Source organism: Pelmatolapia mariae, linkage group LG17 (assembly GCF_036321145.2).
Source record: "Pelmatolapia mariae isolate MD_Pm_ZW linkage group LG17, Pm_UMD_F_2, whole genome shotgun sequence".
Taxonomy (NCBI): domain Eukaryota; kingdom Metazoa; phylum Chordata; class Actinopteri; order Cichliformes; family Cichlidae; genus Pelmatolapia; species Pelmatolapia mariae.
Genome location: NC_086242.1, coordinates 2,399,787 through 2,415,138, shown reverse-complemented (window position 1 = coordinate 2,415,138; position 15,352 = coordinate 2,399,787). Strand labels below are relative to the sequence as shown.

The 15,352-nt window shown below is 44.6% G+C and overlaps 1 protein-coding gene across 2 annotated transcripts in view; it reads right to left on the bottom strand.

Annotated features, from left to right (window-relative positions):
- Window positions 1–15,352, bottom strand: part of anos1b (anosmin 1b) — a 50,871-nt gene that overhangs the window by 17,406 nt on the left and 18,113 nt on the right. The gene's annotated exons all lie outside the window — the stretch shown is intronic.

Genomic DNA, 15,352 nt, shown 5'->3' with positions numbered 1-15,352 from the left:
AAAACAAAAAATTAATAAAATAAGAAAATATGCATAAAGCTGGACTTTTAAGACACATTTCAGCATTTTAGCACATTCATGTAGATTCCTAGCTCAGCACAAAAGCTGGAGGCTCCATCCAAATTTAACCTGCTAACACCTGTAAAGATTCAAATTAAACATCTGTAATGTTTCCGTGATGCAGGGTTTATGTATTTGGACGATTTGATTCTGGTTTATTTAATATTCTAAAGTTCAGCTGACGTTCCTGGTTTTGGTTCTTATTGTTGTGTTTCTGCATTGTGTAGTATTTGTATATTCTGGTCATGGTTTTGTCATCTAGCCTTTATGGTTCTTTATATATAGGCTCAATCAAAAGTTTAAGACCAATTGAAAAATGGCAAAAAATGCATCGTTTTGCATGGTTGGATCTTAACAAGGTTCCAAGTAGAGCTTCAACATGCAACAAGAAGAAATGGGAAGGGCGTCTACTGTCTGGAACTGTTGTCCATTTCTGTAAACTTCCCTTGCCATCCATCCCCAAAGGTTCTCAATTGGATTTATATCAGGGGAACATGCAGGATGGTCTAAAAGAGTGATGTTACTCTCCTGTAGGGCTGCTCAATTAATCGAATTTTAATCTAAATTACGATCTGGGCTTTCAACGATCATTAAAAATGACTGAGCCGATTATTAGCACCTCCCTCGTGCTTTACTCTCGCGCTGCTCCGTGTGGCAAATCGAGCGCACCTCTCTGCGTTTCGAACACGCGGCACAACAATTAAGAGGAGCTAACAGAGGGAAGCTCGGAAAGCTAAGCAGAAGTTATTTGGAGAGGAGAGTGACTGCCGTTGGCTGAAAAGAGAGGTAAAAAACCCTTCAGTGGTGTGGAAACATTATGGGTTCGCAGAGTCAGACGTGGATCAAGTAGACATAGCGTGTAAACTTTGGTGTCGTAGCTGCACCACAGAGCGACATGGCAAAGTTCACTAAACATAGATGTTTACATTTTATTTTTTATATTGCAAACATTTGCACTGTTATCAGTATTTGCACACTATTTTATACTATTTTTTGACAATCTTTAAAGCCATTATTCAATACATTTTTATTGTTAAATAAATATCATCAAATAATCGAGATCTCAATTTCAGTGAAAATAATCGTGATTATCATTTTTGCCATAATCGAGCAGCCCTACTCTCCTGGAAGAAGTCCCTTGTCCTTTATGGCAATATTTACTGTAGTGTTGTCCTGTTGAATAACCCAGTCGTTACCACAAAGATCAGGGCCCTCAGTCATGAGGGATGCTCTTTGCAACATCTGGACACAGCCAGCTGCTGTTTGAAGCCCCTGCACCTCCTGAAGCTCCATTGTTCCACTGAAGGAAAAAGCACCCCAGATCATTATGGCGCCCCCTCCACTGTGGAGCGTAGAAAACATCACAGGTGGGATCTGCTTGTCATGCTGGTAACGTTGGAAACCATCAGCACCATCAAGGTTACATTTGTTCTCATTAGAGAATAAAACTTTCTTCCACCTTTCAGTGTCCCATGCTTGGTGCTCTCTTGCAAAGTCCAAAAGGTCAGTTCTGTGGCGTTCAAGGACACGAGGCCATTGAAGGCGTTTTTTGTTGTTTTGAAGCCCTTCAGTCTGAGACGCCGTCTGATGGTTATGGGGCTGCAGTCGGCACCAGTAACGGCCTTAATTTGGGTCGAGGATCGTCCAGTGTCTTGACGGACAGCCGATTGGATCCTCCGGCTCAGTGCTGGTGACATTTTTTGGGTCTTCCACTTGACTTTTTTTTTTTCCATAACCCTCAGGATCATTTAAGAAATTCCAAATAACCGTCAACTGCTCACACTGCCAAACCAATTCACCGGACAATTATATCCACGCTCTTTGGTTCTGTCCACCAGTTCAGAAGTTTTGGCGTGAGATATGTGAAGACTTATCGAAGTGTCTGAAATGTAACATTCCAACTTCTCCTTTAGTGTGTTTGTTGGGCAGCTTAGATAATGTCACTACGGAAAAGAATATAGCCCACATGGTTTTCACTGCCCTATGCATAGCCAAGAAAACAGTCCTCATGAACTGGAAAAATAAAAATAATCTTAATTCTAACCAGTATAGAAATTATCTATTAGATTACATTAGTCTTGATACAGCCTCTGCCACCACATCAGATCAATTGCTCTGGGCTCCTTTGATCAGCTCCATCACCTAGTGGGGGTGGGGGGTCATAGTTTGGTCTCACCTTCACTGTTGTGATTGGTGTGGGGGTAGGGACAGGCTTAGGGCGTCGGGGGGTTCCCAGGAGCATCTTCCTTGGGGGGCTCAACCCGGGGTAGCGGTCATGGCCAATTAGGGGCTCTGTTGGCTCTTAGGTGACGGTTTCCTCGTGGCTGCGTGCAGCGGGGCTAGGGGAGGGTCTGTGCCGATGGACGTGGGTTACTGACCTGGTAGCCTGGCTGCCCCTGGGTGGGTCCGGGACAGCCGTGAGGTTCTGGGGGCGCTCCGTCTCTGGGCTGGGGCCCTGGCCGGGCCTCGGGGGCTCGGGTCCTGGTTGGTGTGTTGCTGGGGTTGTGGGCGGGTGGGTATATGGGGGCCCAGTCCTGGCGCAGGGCGCCGCCGGTGCATCGAGCCACCTGGGGGACTCTTCAACTGGTGGGGGAGGTTGTCACATCTTGCAGGAGCTTTCCTCTCCTCAGGAATTCTCTCTGCAGGAGGGGGAGACATAGGAGAGGTGGAGGAAGATCTCAGCCTGGACGTCTATTGTCTTGTGTAGTCTGGAAGATGAGTGGATGATGGGGTGGGTGCAGTTTTCTCTGTAGTGGGGTCGGGTGGGCTGTCCCGGGCTCTGTGGGGCCGGGCGGCGCTGCTGCACTGGGCCCTGGTCCGGATGGGCCTGGGCCCCCTTTCCCTGGCGGGTTGCAGAGCATGGGGGTGCCTACTGGGGTCAGCGGGGGAGCTGGCCCCAGGGAGGGGTCACTTGCCCCTCCCTTTCTTCCCTCCCCATCTCCAGCTGCCTCCCTCTTCCCGCTCCACCACAATCACCCACACATGCAGGGCCTTGGGGTAGGGGTGTGTCACCAGGGTGCAGAGGAGGCATCCCCCCCCTCTGTCCCCTTCTGGCTGCCTCTGCCTCAATTTTATCTCACAACTTAGACATTCACATTACTCACACTCTCATAACACATACATATAGGATCTTGGGGGTGGGCTCACAACACGGACTCCAAATTACCATCAGGGTGTACACCTCACCCCTGGCGTCGTTGCCCACCTCTCAATTTTAAATACACGTAGACATTGAGGGCTATCAGGAGGGGCTATGCGCTTACCTGCTGCTCTCTGGCAGGTAACTCCATGCCCTCCTGGGTTTTAAATGCACCTTAGAACACATATACATCAACACTACATATGAGCGGGTAGAGGGAGGTTTGGAGTCTTCTCACACCCCCGGTCTCTGCGGCCTGCTGGAGCGGGGGGGCTAGGAGGAGGAGTTGGCCGTCCGACTGGGGTCTGGTGTGTGGGGCCTCCCTGCTGCTGCGGAGTCGGGGCGGTCTGCTTCTCCCCACTGCAGGGAAAAGGGTAACACCACCTGGGTCTGGGTGCAGTTTCCCCCTCCAGGGGCAAGGGTACCTAGACCCGGTTCTTAGAGTACGCTTGGGGAGTGTGATTGTGTGTACAGCGTCTCTTTATGTCTGTCTCCACGTTGGTTGAGTGTGGAGTAATTGCCTATGAGAGCATGAGGGTGGGAATGGATGTTTGTATTTGAGTGTGCCTGTATGTCTGTGTCTATATGTCAGGTTGGGTATCAGACGCCACCTCTCTGGGGACATCTCAGGCCCTCCAAGGTTTGGAGGCCTATCTCCCCCCACCACTTCCCCTGCCGGTGGCAGACGCCCTCAGACATCGATGCGTTGGTGGTTCTTTGTGTCCGGGGGTGGGCGTCCGGGTACACACCGGCTCACTCCTTGGTGGCTGCTTATCGGGGCCTGGAACCTGGGGCTCGCTCGGGCCACTTCGGGGGTGGGGTGCCCTCGGCCTCTCGGCCTGGGGCTCGGTCACTCAGGCACAGCTGGCTGCCGGCGGAGCTCACGGGCACGTCACTGCAACCCCCCCTGGCTTCTGCTCCGCAGCTGCTGAGTGATCCCTCATCTGGGACTCTCCTCAGCTCTTTCTGGGACAGTGGCGCGGCTGCCCCTCTGTTGGTCTTCCTTGGTCTCTTGTGTTCTGGGGGCCTCTGGATGTCTGGAGTTTTGATCTCCTCCATACCTGCTTCATGCCCTGGAGGATGGGACTGTGGCCCCCCACACCCTCTAGCAGATCATTACATTAAGGAACCTTTTAAATACAAGCGCGCTCATGCTCACAGGTGTACACACAGGTGATCACACACACAAACTACACCCTTTTTGGCTCCTACCTCAAAGCACACTGTGCGCTGTCGATCTTACGTGCTGCACAATAATGTTTAATATTAAGTATTTAGTGTTATATTCCCATATATCATTGTGATGTTGTTTATTCTATTACTCTCGTTTTCTTCTGCTTGTTTTCTTTTTTCTTTCTCAACAGGTGATCCAGGTGATCGATATATGTATTTTTTGTCTGCTTATTTTGTTGGTTTTTGTTTTTTGCCCTTTATCCCCGTCCCTCTTCTCCGCTGTTTTTTTTTTGTTTGTTTGTTTTGTTTTTTCCCCCCTCTTTCTTTCTCCCTTTTCTTTTCCCCTGTCCCGTATCTAGCAAGTAAAAAAAATAAAATAAAATAAACAATAAAAGGTAAATCAAATGGACCATTACGGCGAGGCTGGGATGGTCCATTTGGTAAAGTAAATCCGTTGGGCATCTTTCTTCGCCTTTAGACAACAATTCTGATGGCAAAAGAACCAAACGGGACAGGTTTAATAAAAAAAAAAAAAAAAAAAAAAAAAAAAAAAAAGGAGACGAGGCCATTGAAGGCGTTTTTTGTTGTTTTGAAGCCCTTCAGTCTCAGACGCCGTCTGATGGTTATGGGGCTGCAGTCGGCACCAGTAACGGCCTTAATTTGGGTCGAGGATCGTCCAGTGTCTTGACGGACAGCCGATTGGATCCTCCGGCTCAGTGCTGGTGACATTTTTTGGGTCTTCCACTTGACTTTTTTTTTTTTTCCATAACCCTCAGGATCATTTAAGAAATTCCAAATAACCGTCTTACTGCGTCCCACCTCAGCAGCGATGGCGTGCTGCGAGAGACCCTACTCATGCAGTTCAACAACCCAACCACGTTTAAAAAGGGAAAGTTTTTGCCTTTGCCATCAGAACGTCATGACAGTGTGACTGCCCAACAGAAAAGGAAAATGAATCCACATTTTTGCACAGATTTGGCCTTTTAAAGGCAAGTGTTCCTAAACTTTTGATCAGCTGTAAAACTGCCTGTTTCAGTTTAACAGTTGTTTTCAATAAATTGCTCAAAAACATGTTTTGTCTCACTCTCATTTCTTCTTGTTGCACGTTGAAGCTCTACTTGGAACCTTGTTAAGATCCAACCATGCAAAATAGGATTTTCTGACATTTTTCAATTGTTCTTAAACATCAGATCGGGACTGTACTGTCACGTTCTCCCTTATTGTAAGTAGTGGTTCCAACTGTTTGGTTTCCCTCTCTGTCAGTGAGTCAGTTTATTTTGTTTTGTGACTTTATGTTGAGGTGTTGTTGTTTTTTTTGTTGCTTGCTTTTTCAGCATTGACGCTGTGATTTTTAGTTCAGTTCTGCGTTGCCGAGTCCTGCGTTTTGGGTCCATAACACTGCCTGCCACACACCTACACCTGCAGATATGACAACATCTGCTGTAATTCATGCACAATCCATTACCCACTCTTTCTGGCACAGAGGAGTGTCTTTTTCGTTCCTGAGCTCCAGAACGACTCACAGAGCAGCAAATTGTTGCTCAAACTCACTGAGAGATGGTTAATGAGCATTAGACGTGTTGGCAATCTCACTTCATTACCTACACCACGCTAGCTGTTTCCAGCCTCCCTGCACATCCAGCCTGACCTGCTAGAGTGTAACCTCTCCTCTACGCCAGAGGGGAATGAGCACATTTCCCAAGCTATTCCTTGAAAATGGCTGAGGACTAAAGAAATATTAGTAAGGCAAATAATAAATAACAAAGTGTCAGATGGTTTTAAGATTTGTAGAAGCAGATCTCATTGTCCATGACTGTAAAGAAACACACACTCCAAAAGCACGCACTCATCTGGTTTGCCACCTCAGTGAACTGGTGAATGATGGCTCTTACCAAATTAAAACCAGACAACGTATAAAAACTGCGGTTTCACCCTCACCCCCCCTCAGTCTCTCTTTTCTCTCTGTCTGTCTGTCTCCTTCAACTCCCCGGCGTGCCTGGCTTCAATCACTCCTCCTTTTTATTCCAACTCACCGATTCCAGAAGGAGAAACAGAATTAATGAAATGGCATCAGAAGTTTATCTTTGCACAAATTAATGTCTACCCCTGGATGAAAATGTCTTCTGTACAAAGCTCGTCTAGACTGGGTTTATTTTTAAATTGACTCATCTGCCGAGTGATGCTCGTGGATGTGAAAAAAAAAGACAAAAGTGTCAGTTTAACAAAGGACAAATTCGAAGCTTCGACTTGCTGGTTGGATCTTCAAAATCTCCTATTTTTAATCATATCTGCAGCGTTACAAAACCTGGAGCTCAAATGCTTCATATGAGTCAGTGAGCACATGTGTGCATTGGTTTCCAGTCTTTAAGTCATTAACCTCTTCCTGCTAATGTCATATATCGCAGAAAAATACTGATTAGGGATGCAACAACAATTAGTTAACAATTGGAGTTTTCATTAACTGACTAATAATCAGGTAAAGTGACTAATTAAAAAAGATAACCGCCAGTTTCAGCCTTAGTCTGATAGTATCATGGAAGCCAAGTTTTGTTAATATTTTCATTTTTGTAAATTATTGTAATTATTATAAAATTTGTAACCCTGCAACATTCGGCCTTTTTTTCTTTCTTTCGCTGAAATATTGGAAGGATTTTCTTCACTCGACTAACGTGAGTAAACGTAAATGGCTGAAAAAGAAAATATGTGTGCGCACTCTCGAGGATTATAAATGGGCCGTCATTCAAAATACAGAGGCAGTGAGGCAGAACCCACTGAGTGTTACAAGTTTGTGTTGTGTCAACTTAAATTCCAAACTTTTATCGTTCGATAGCAGGTAACATGTGGCCAAAACTGGATGCTTCGTGCAGGCACAGGGAGTCTGTGTACAGAAGCTGCGACGTGCTTTTATGGGGAGCGAATAAATGTGATAAATTGCTCTTTTAAGAGAGTTGGTTGTGAGTTGATACACACAATTTGTCTATCTGTCACCTCTGTGTGGTTTTACACGGGGAAACGAGATGCAGTTGTTTTGACCTGAGATCTTGGAATGGGAGGAAACATGTTACGCACACCGACCTCTCAATTTATCAACACTGTGGCAAAAATCTCATTTTTTCTACTTGTTCTGTTTGGGTTTGCATTCAGTACAGCTTACTGAACTGTGATGTGATGGTTGGTTCTCTTTACACTAAAACGTGTTTGAAGACATTGAAAACACAATGAACCGAATGCAAACACTTCAGTTATTATTCAAAGAAGCAAACCTCAAACCTTAGCAGCCACCTCGAAGCTTTTGTCTGCAAAGAAAATCTAAGGCAAGAAGAATTACTCATTAGTTATTTCATCGCTGATTTTTTTCCTTTGCTAGTTAATGATGTACTCCAGAAAGGGTGAGGAGACACTAAACTAACACACACACACACACACACACACACACACAAATGTAACTAGATCCTTAAGTTTGATGTGTTTCTTCACAGAGCTCCCAGGGGTCTCTTCACTCAACCACGTGCTGCTCTGAGCTTATGGTTGTCAAAATCTCCCCAAAATCACCACACACACACACACACACACACACACACACACACACACACACACACACACACACACACACACATATATATACACTCCAGCACCACTTCCAAACCCAGCCCACCCCCTCCTTGCTGCCGCTGATCAGTAACAGAAATATCTAATTTTTCATTCCCCTTCTCGCATTTATTACTCGCTCCTCTTTTTCTCTCCCTTTCTAAGCCACTTATTTTATAATCTTTTCTGTTCTTTTGTTCTTTCCATCCATTGTCTTCACATTATCGCTCATTTTTTCTCCCACATGACCTCTGCTCCAATCTCTGTGCCATTTTTCCTCTCTCCTCTCGTTCATCCTCCAACTTATCCTCTTCTCCTACAACAAAAATCCAAACATGCAGAGCTACCTGCTGTCGTGACCGCTCGTGAGTAAATACACTTTTAAATCCTGCATGTAATGTTGTGCCATGCACATCTGCCACAAAATTGAGAACACAAATGCGATGTAGCAAGAGTGCAGCCAGTAAAATAATCATAGCAGGATAACTTGCTACTCCAGTAGAGCTATATATCATCTGAAAGCATGTTGGGCATGCCTGCAAAACAGAGTTTGGGATGTTAACTACAGTTGTTGTTCACTAGTCAAAAAAGGCAATGAGAACTCAGAAGGGCTTAGGAACCGAAAACCATGGGGCTAAGCACGCGTCCGTGACACTTACACTGGGCTCCATGTTATCCACCATGATGGCAGATGTTGCTGGCAAAGATGCTGCTGATGTGGATCTGCAGTGGTGAACGTGCAGAGCTCAACAGATGGTTTTTAGGGGCGTCTTAAATACTCCAACCCATGTCTTTATCATATTCTAACTTTTTTTTTTTCCAGTGTTATAGATAACAGCACGGTGGCACAACGTTAGCACTGATCCTCCACACAAGAAAGTTGCAGGTTTGAGTCCACCAGCTGCCTGTGGCCTTTCTCTGTGGAGTATATATTCTCTCTGGGTACTCCAGTTTACACCCACAGCCCAGAGACATGTGGTTAATGGGTTCAGGTTAACTGGTGATTTTAAACTGGCTGTTATTGATATTGTTCTGTACTATTAAACTTTAAGCTGTACAATTTTTCAAACTTTAAAATACCTCGTATACACAGTGTTTACACAGTGGTGGGACAAACAGTCTCTTCCACTTGTTGAATTCAGGTGTTTTCAGTCACACAGGTGTGTAAAATCAACCAGCTACCCAGGCACTCTGCCTAACATTTGTGAAGGGATGGGTCACTTTAAAAAGATAATAATAAGATGCATGAAATTTCTTCCCTCCTAGATATTTCATGTTTAGTGTAAGTGATTTTATTGCGAGCGTTTAGGAAGCACAATCACACAGCTGGTAGCTCTGCGTGTTTGATTTGGCAGATGTTTACACCGGACGGCCTTTTCTGATGAAACCCAAACTGTGTCTCCTCTCAGGGCTGAACCAGTAGTCTGCTGCTTGTTAGATGGATGTATAAACCACTACACTGGAGGTGCACGGTGCATAAAAGCAGAAAACCCTCTGCATACTCAGTGACTGCACTGATCAAATGTCCTGTGGGATTAAAGCCAACACAAAAAGTGTGCCTCTGGAGCTTAATGGCTGACCAGCTCCTGTAAGTGTAATGTGCAGGTGGCCCAGTGCTTTTGTCCATATAGTGTAGCTTAGATACACACAGACTGTCACACTGTGTGGAGGGATTAGAGCTCAAATGCAGGGCGCAGGAAGAAGACTTACTTAAGCAAGCCAATCTATTGAGGCTAATGCAGGAGTTAAAAGGTTAACTAAGTCCAAGAGACAGACAGACAAGCCAGGACCAATTATCTGTCTACCTCATCTAAATACACACACACACACAAATATACAGGGGGCTGATGGGGGGATGGTGCATAGAATGAAGGTGAAAGTGATTAACACGGGTGTATGGAAGCTCGTTTCCGTCACAAAAAAAAAGTATCCATAACTCGAAATTACGACTTATAAATTCGAAATTTTGAGAAAAGTAACTCAGAGTCTCAAGTTAGCGCTGCCAATCAGTAATCTACATGAATGACGTCATTTCCTTGTTACCCGGAAGCTGAAGCCATCAGCTACAAATGCTACAGCTAAGCGACCAGTACTACAGCCAGTCATGAATGCACAGATTGTATTTTCAGTATTTTCAGTGTGGCTTCAAAAATGATGAAATCCTTGTGTTATTAGCTGAATCACATGGCGTTGCTATCAGCAAACGTACTCTCGAAAGCGCCAATTTGTTGCGATCCGGTTTTGAGTGCGCATTCCTCTGCGCCATATTCTTCCGGGTAACAAGACAATGACCTCATTCACGTAGATTACTGATTGGCAGAGCTAACTCGAAATTTCGAGTTACTTTTCTCAAAATTTCAAGCTAATAAGTCGAAATTTCAAGAAAATAACTCGAAATTACAAGTTATGGATACTTTTTTTGTTTTTTGTGGCAGAAACGGGCTTCCATACAGGTGAGACCAACCAGGGAGACAGGAAGTAAAATTGACACCATCCATCCATTCGCTTCCGCTTATCCTTTTCAGGGTCGCGGGGGGCGCTGGAGCCTATCCCAGCTGTCATAGGGCGAGAGGCGGGGTACACCCTGGACAGGTCGCCAGTCTGTCGCGGGGCTAACACACAGGGACAGACAACCATTCACACTCACATTCACTCCCGCATTCACACCTATGGGCAAATTGACACAGGATATGAAATGAACATGAAACACAGAGATAAGAAGCATCACATCAGACATGACAACAGGGACAATAAAATAGGTACTAACAGAAAACAAGAGGAAGCTAAAAGTGCAAAGAGGGAGTGAAAAGTAAAAAAAGACTTGAACCAAAACACATTACTAGAAGATCTGCAACACGAAAGATAAATCAAGACTCAAATCCATGACATAAGATCCACAACGAAGATCCGAAGCTAAAAAAAACATAATTAAATCCATGTATCAAAACCAGGCACAGGACACAGAGACTAATGGACCGAAGCTGGAAACATGTGTGGCATGAAGGAGCTACACACCTTACACACTCAAATATTCCTTAAATGTAATAAATCACTGAAACATGCATCCACTGTATTTGTATAAGAGGAGCTGGAAGGCAAAGGGACACTGTAGGACTTGAAGGCCACATGATGAGTTACGTGTGAGAGAGAGAACGCAGCAGACGCAGCTCAGGTCAGAGGTCAGCGATGTTACTGTTTAACACAGCAACACGCTGTAACAAAGCCAAGATTAATGGCTGTCTAGGTGTCCATGTGTGCGCATAGTTTGCAGAGGAGCTCTTCACATATCTCTGTAATAATTAATCACACACGCATACACCTCGTCTCTCGGCCCTCCTCCGGTCTCGCCCGCTGTTTTACGGCCTCACCTGCCACAATAGAGGGATGACAGCCGCACTCGGCAAGAGGGTGGAGAGGAAATGGGAGAGATGTGGTTTCGGAGGAGGGGGAGAAGTGAGTGTCAGTTGAAAAGGAGAGTGGAGATGAAAGACAAACAGTGAAGCAGGTCCAGAAAAAAAAAGGAGGGCGAGAGTGACAGAAAAAAGAAAGACAGCCACCAGATGTGCTCACTCTGCACACACAGGCACTAGTGCAGGGGAGGCAACGTGGAAAACTACTGCTGTTTATTTATGTGCTCATCCTGTCATCGGCTCTTCAGAGTTTATTTAGCTCGCTGTAACCTGTGGTACAAAGACACAGGTGACTAACTCAAGGAAAAAACAACATAAAGTGATTCAGTGCAACCTGGCGTTGACTCTCCTTCTGCACCGTTCAGCTGATGGTGGTGGAGAGCACCATCTTAAATCTTCCACAGCTTCCCATAGGCTTTCAGCTGGGTTCAGATCTTGTGACTCCCCAGTCCACAGCGTATGAGTCACACCATATTCATATTCATCAAACCACTCGGTGAGTCTTCGCGTCCTGTGGATGGGGGAACTGTTATCCTGGAGGACGCCACATCCATCATTAGAAATGTTTTATCACTCTGAAAGACTCGGTATTGATTTGTAGCTACTCTAGACTTCTAAGGGGACACGTGGACCCGAAACCACAGCAGCAAGACTCATCCCAACGCAAAACTGGATCCCCTCATTTGATTGTTCATATTGCTTTACAGTGTGAATAGAATTTGGGTGATTTAGTTGATCGTTTAAACAGTTTTGAATTAAAGTTGATATGAACTCTTTAATTTATAAATAAATATATAAATGTGTTTAACGGAGCTATACTAATTCCCCAGTGCAAGAGAGAGCGAGTGCTTTGCATCTTTATCCTGTTAAAGACATTAAAGCTCCATCAGTTTGTATCACCTTCAATCATCAGCTATTTTAGGAACTTGAAGGCTTTTTTCCAGGTAAAAAAATAGCACCCTCTTGAAGTTTTCACCTGAAAGTAACCAAGCTGATTTCCAGCAAAGCTTACCTGTGGTAGACTCAGCCCTCTTAATGACAAACCTTGCTAAGCCACATAATAACTTGTCTGTCATCAGGTTAAAGGTGTATTGTCAAATAAAAGTCCGCAAATCACTTCAGAAGACAGGAGGATTCTTTCTTTATTATCTAAATACTGACACGTGTATGCACACATGTGCACTCACACTACGGGCTTTGTGGCATTTGAGTGAAAAGCAGTGGAACAAATTCCAAAAATCCCATTGAAAAGCATGTTAGACTTTTTCCAGACTTTTGGAAAAACATGCAAAACAATGAGAGCTAACTTAAGACGGCAGCTTGTGGGAGGAGGGAAAGGGCTGCAGGAAAGATGATAGAGGAATGGGAAGAGACTGGTATGAAGCATAGGAGCGAAAAAAGACGAATGCTTGTAGTTAGTTTAGTGTTTAACTTCTTCACCTCTCGAAGCACATGTGACCACAAAGGACCTCTGACTGAATAGTACCAGAACTTGCTCCCTTTTCCCATTCCCTAACCTTTGCTTTTTCCCAGTGAATGGATGCTGGACTAACAAATAAAGTATGGACAATAAAGAAACTCACATGTTTGGTGCCTGGTGGTGGTTAAACTATTTAATTTGACAGCTTGATACAGTTAACTCTTTTAGCCAAGTACATGTTATATATGTACCAACCAGCAACCCTCTACTTGACAGCTATTTGACGTGTTGGCACAGCCAGGATGGGTGATTGGAAATGACTGTGGGAAAAGTGGAAAAGAGCTGAATATCAAAATGTTGCCAGGAAAGGACATGGAGGCTTATATAAGCTGTTGTTTGCAGCTGTTGCACTTCCAAATTAAGCAAGACAGAAGGATCTCCTCTAAAATCTAAGGAGGAGAAAGGAAGAGTGCTGCAGACTGGACCATGGAGTCAACTGTTTGATAAATGAACCCTTTCCCATACTCCTCGGACAGGTAGCGCTAACACAGAGAGGGAGACGACCGTTTATGTTCACACACAGCCCGTTTGGAATTGCCAGTCAATCTAACATGCATGCATTAACTTGCGTCTTTGGACATGGAGAAGGCGCAAACTTCACACAGAAAGGCTCCAGATATGATGCCAGCTAGCAATTCGGTAGCATGATTCCCATGATACGTATAACACATCGGGCAGTGTTCTCTGGAAGTCTCCGGGTTGCAGGGGGGAAAATACGAAACTTAAAGGACGTGATGGAAGGGAAGGGCACCTCATCTGGTCCGGACAGCGACAGACTGATAGCTCTTACTCAAATCTGTGGGTACATGGCAGTTAATGGAGCGAATGTGAATTCTGCAATGTGTCTACAATTTTTCACGAATGCTCTGCAATGTACTGGAGTCTCTACAAATCCCACCTGACCTGGAGAATTGCTTTAGGAAACACCAGGAGATGCTGGAGTATGGAACAAGTACAAAAATGTAAATCTGCCACAGCTCTTATAATTTATGCAAGACAGACAGACAGACAGACAGATATCAAACTGTCAGACATAATGAAGTTGATTTAGGGGAGGTTGACCCACAGAGCTACTGCAGTAAAGTCATGTATATTCAGAGCAATAAATTAGATGGGAAGAACGATGGGATGATCACTGTATAAATGAGCTCCTTTGCTCCTCACCAGATCTGTTTGTTGTTAGACATCCTACTGTCTTAAACACCTGGTACACATTACTACATCTGCAATATGTATGTGTGTGAGTGTGTACTCATATCTTTGTGGGGCCCAAAAATTGGAAGTTTACTATACTTATGGGGACCAAAATCCTGGTCCCAACGAGTTTGAAGGCATTTTTGAGACTCAAAATGTGGTTTTAGTGACAGGGTTACACTTGGGTTATGGTTAGCTTTAGGGTAAGGGTTAGGCATTCATTTTTCATGGTTAGGGTAAGGGGCTAGGGAAAGGATTAGGTCAACTAGATGTCCCCACAAGATATGAATACCCAACATTTGTGTGTGTGTGTGTGTGTGTGCGTGTGTGTGTGTGTGTGTGTGTGTGTGTGTGTGTGTGTGTGTGTGTGTGTGTGCGAAGTGAGAGATAAAAGGAGGAAATGGAAAGATAGAGGAATTGAGTGAGGGCTGTAGTTTAGTTTTTGTGAGCTCCCATGAAAGACAGCGCACTGATGATGTGACACAAACCATGTGTGTTATGGCAGCATCCGCCTGGTTGGTGTTTGTCTCCGACAGAGAGACGTATGCAATCCTGATGTAACAAAGCAACATACAGATATATACGAAGCTCTGCAGAGGTGCATTCCTTTACCCGTGATCTTGTTTCACCACATTTTTTTATTCCTTTGTATTTGTTGTGTTAAAAGGCCTCAGCTCACCAGAGCTATAACTTCTGAGAAATATAGAGTACTGTGCAAAAGACAACCAACCACTCCTATGGTATGGACGGGAGTATGCTGCGTGAGCAGACAGACTGTGTTACATATGCTGAATGTCAGTAAGACCATCTTTGCTCAGCTTTGCATTAGGGAGTGAAAAAGGAGCTGAAGGGAGACTAACATTAGTCCCAAATTGTTCCATAAAAGTCTCCATCAAAAGTTACTGAGCATGCTACACTGCCAAAAGGCTTTATGAGATCCTCCGGTCGAACATCGAAGGTTAAGACCGAGTCATTTTTGTTAGATTTGCCTACCTAATAACCCTAAAATTGGGTTTATAAGCACAAGAAAAATGTAGCTCCCGAGAGAAAGCGCCTGAAATCAGACATTCAGAGGCATGATTTTCCTTCAACAGATCAACGGCTAACGACCAGTGGACTCCCTGCTACTTCCTCCCTTCTGAATTTCTCATTCTTTTTTCTCTCAGATTGAAATGATCTAGACCGCAGAATATAGAAACGTGACCGATTCGGTTTTACAATATCAGCTAATGTCAGCTTATATTTTGGCTATAACTGCTTTTGGTTAAAAGGAACATTTCAGATCAGTGTAACATCACATAGTTTATC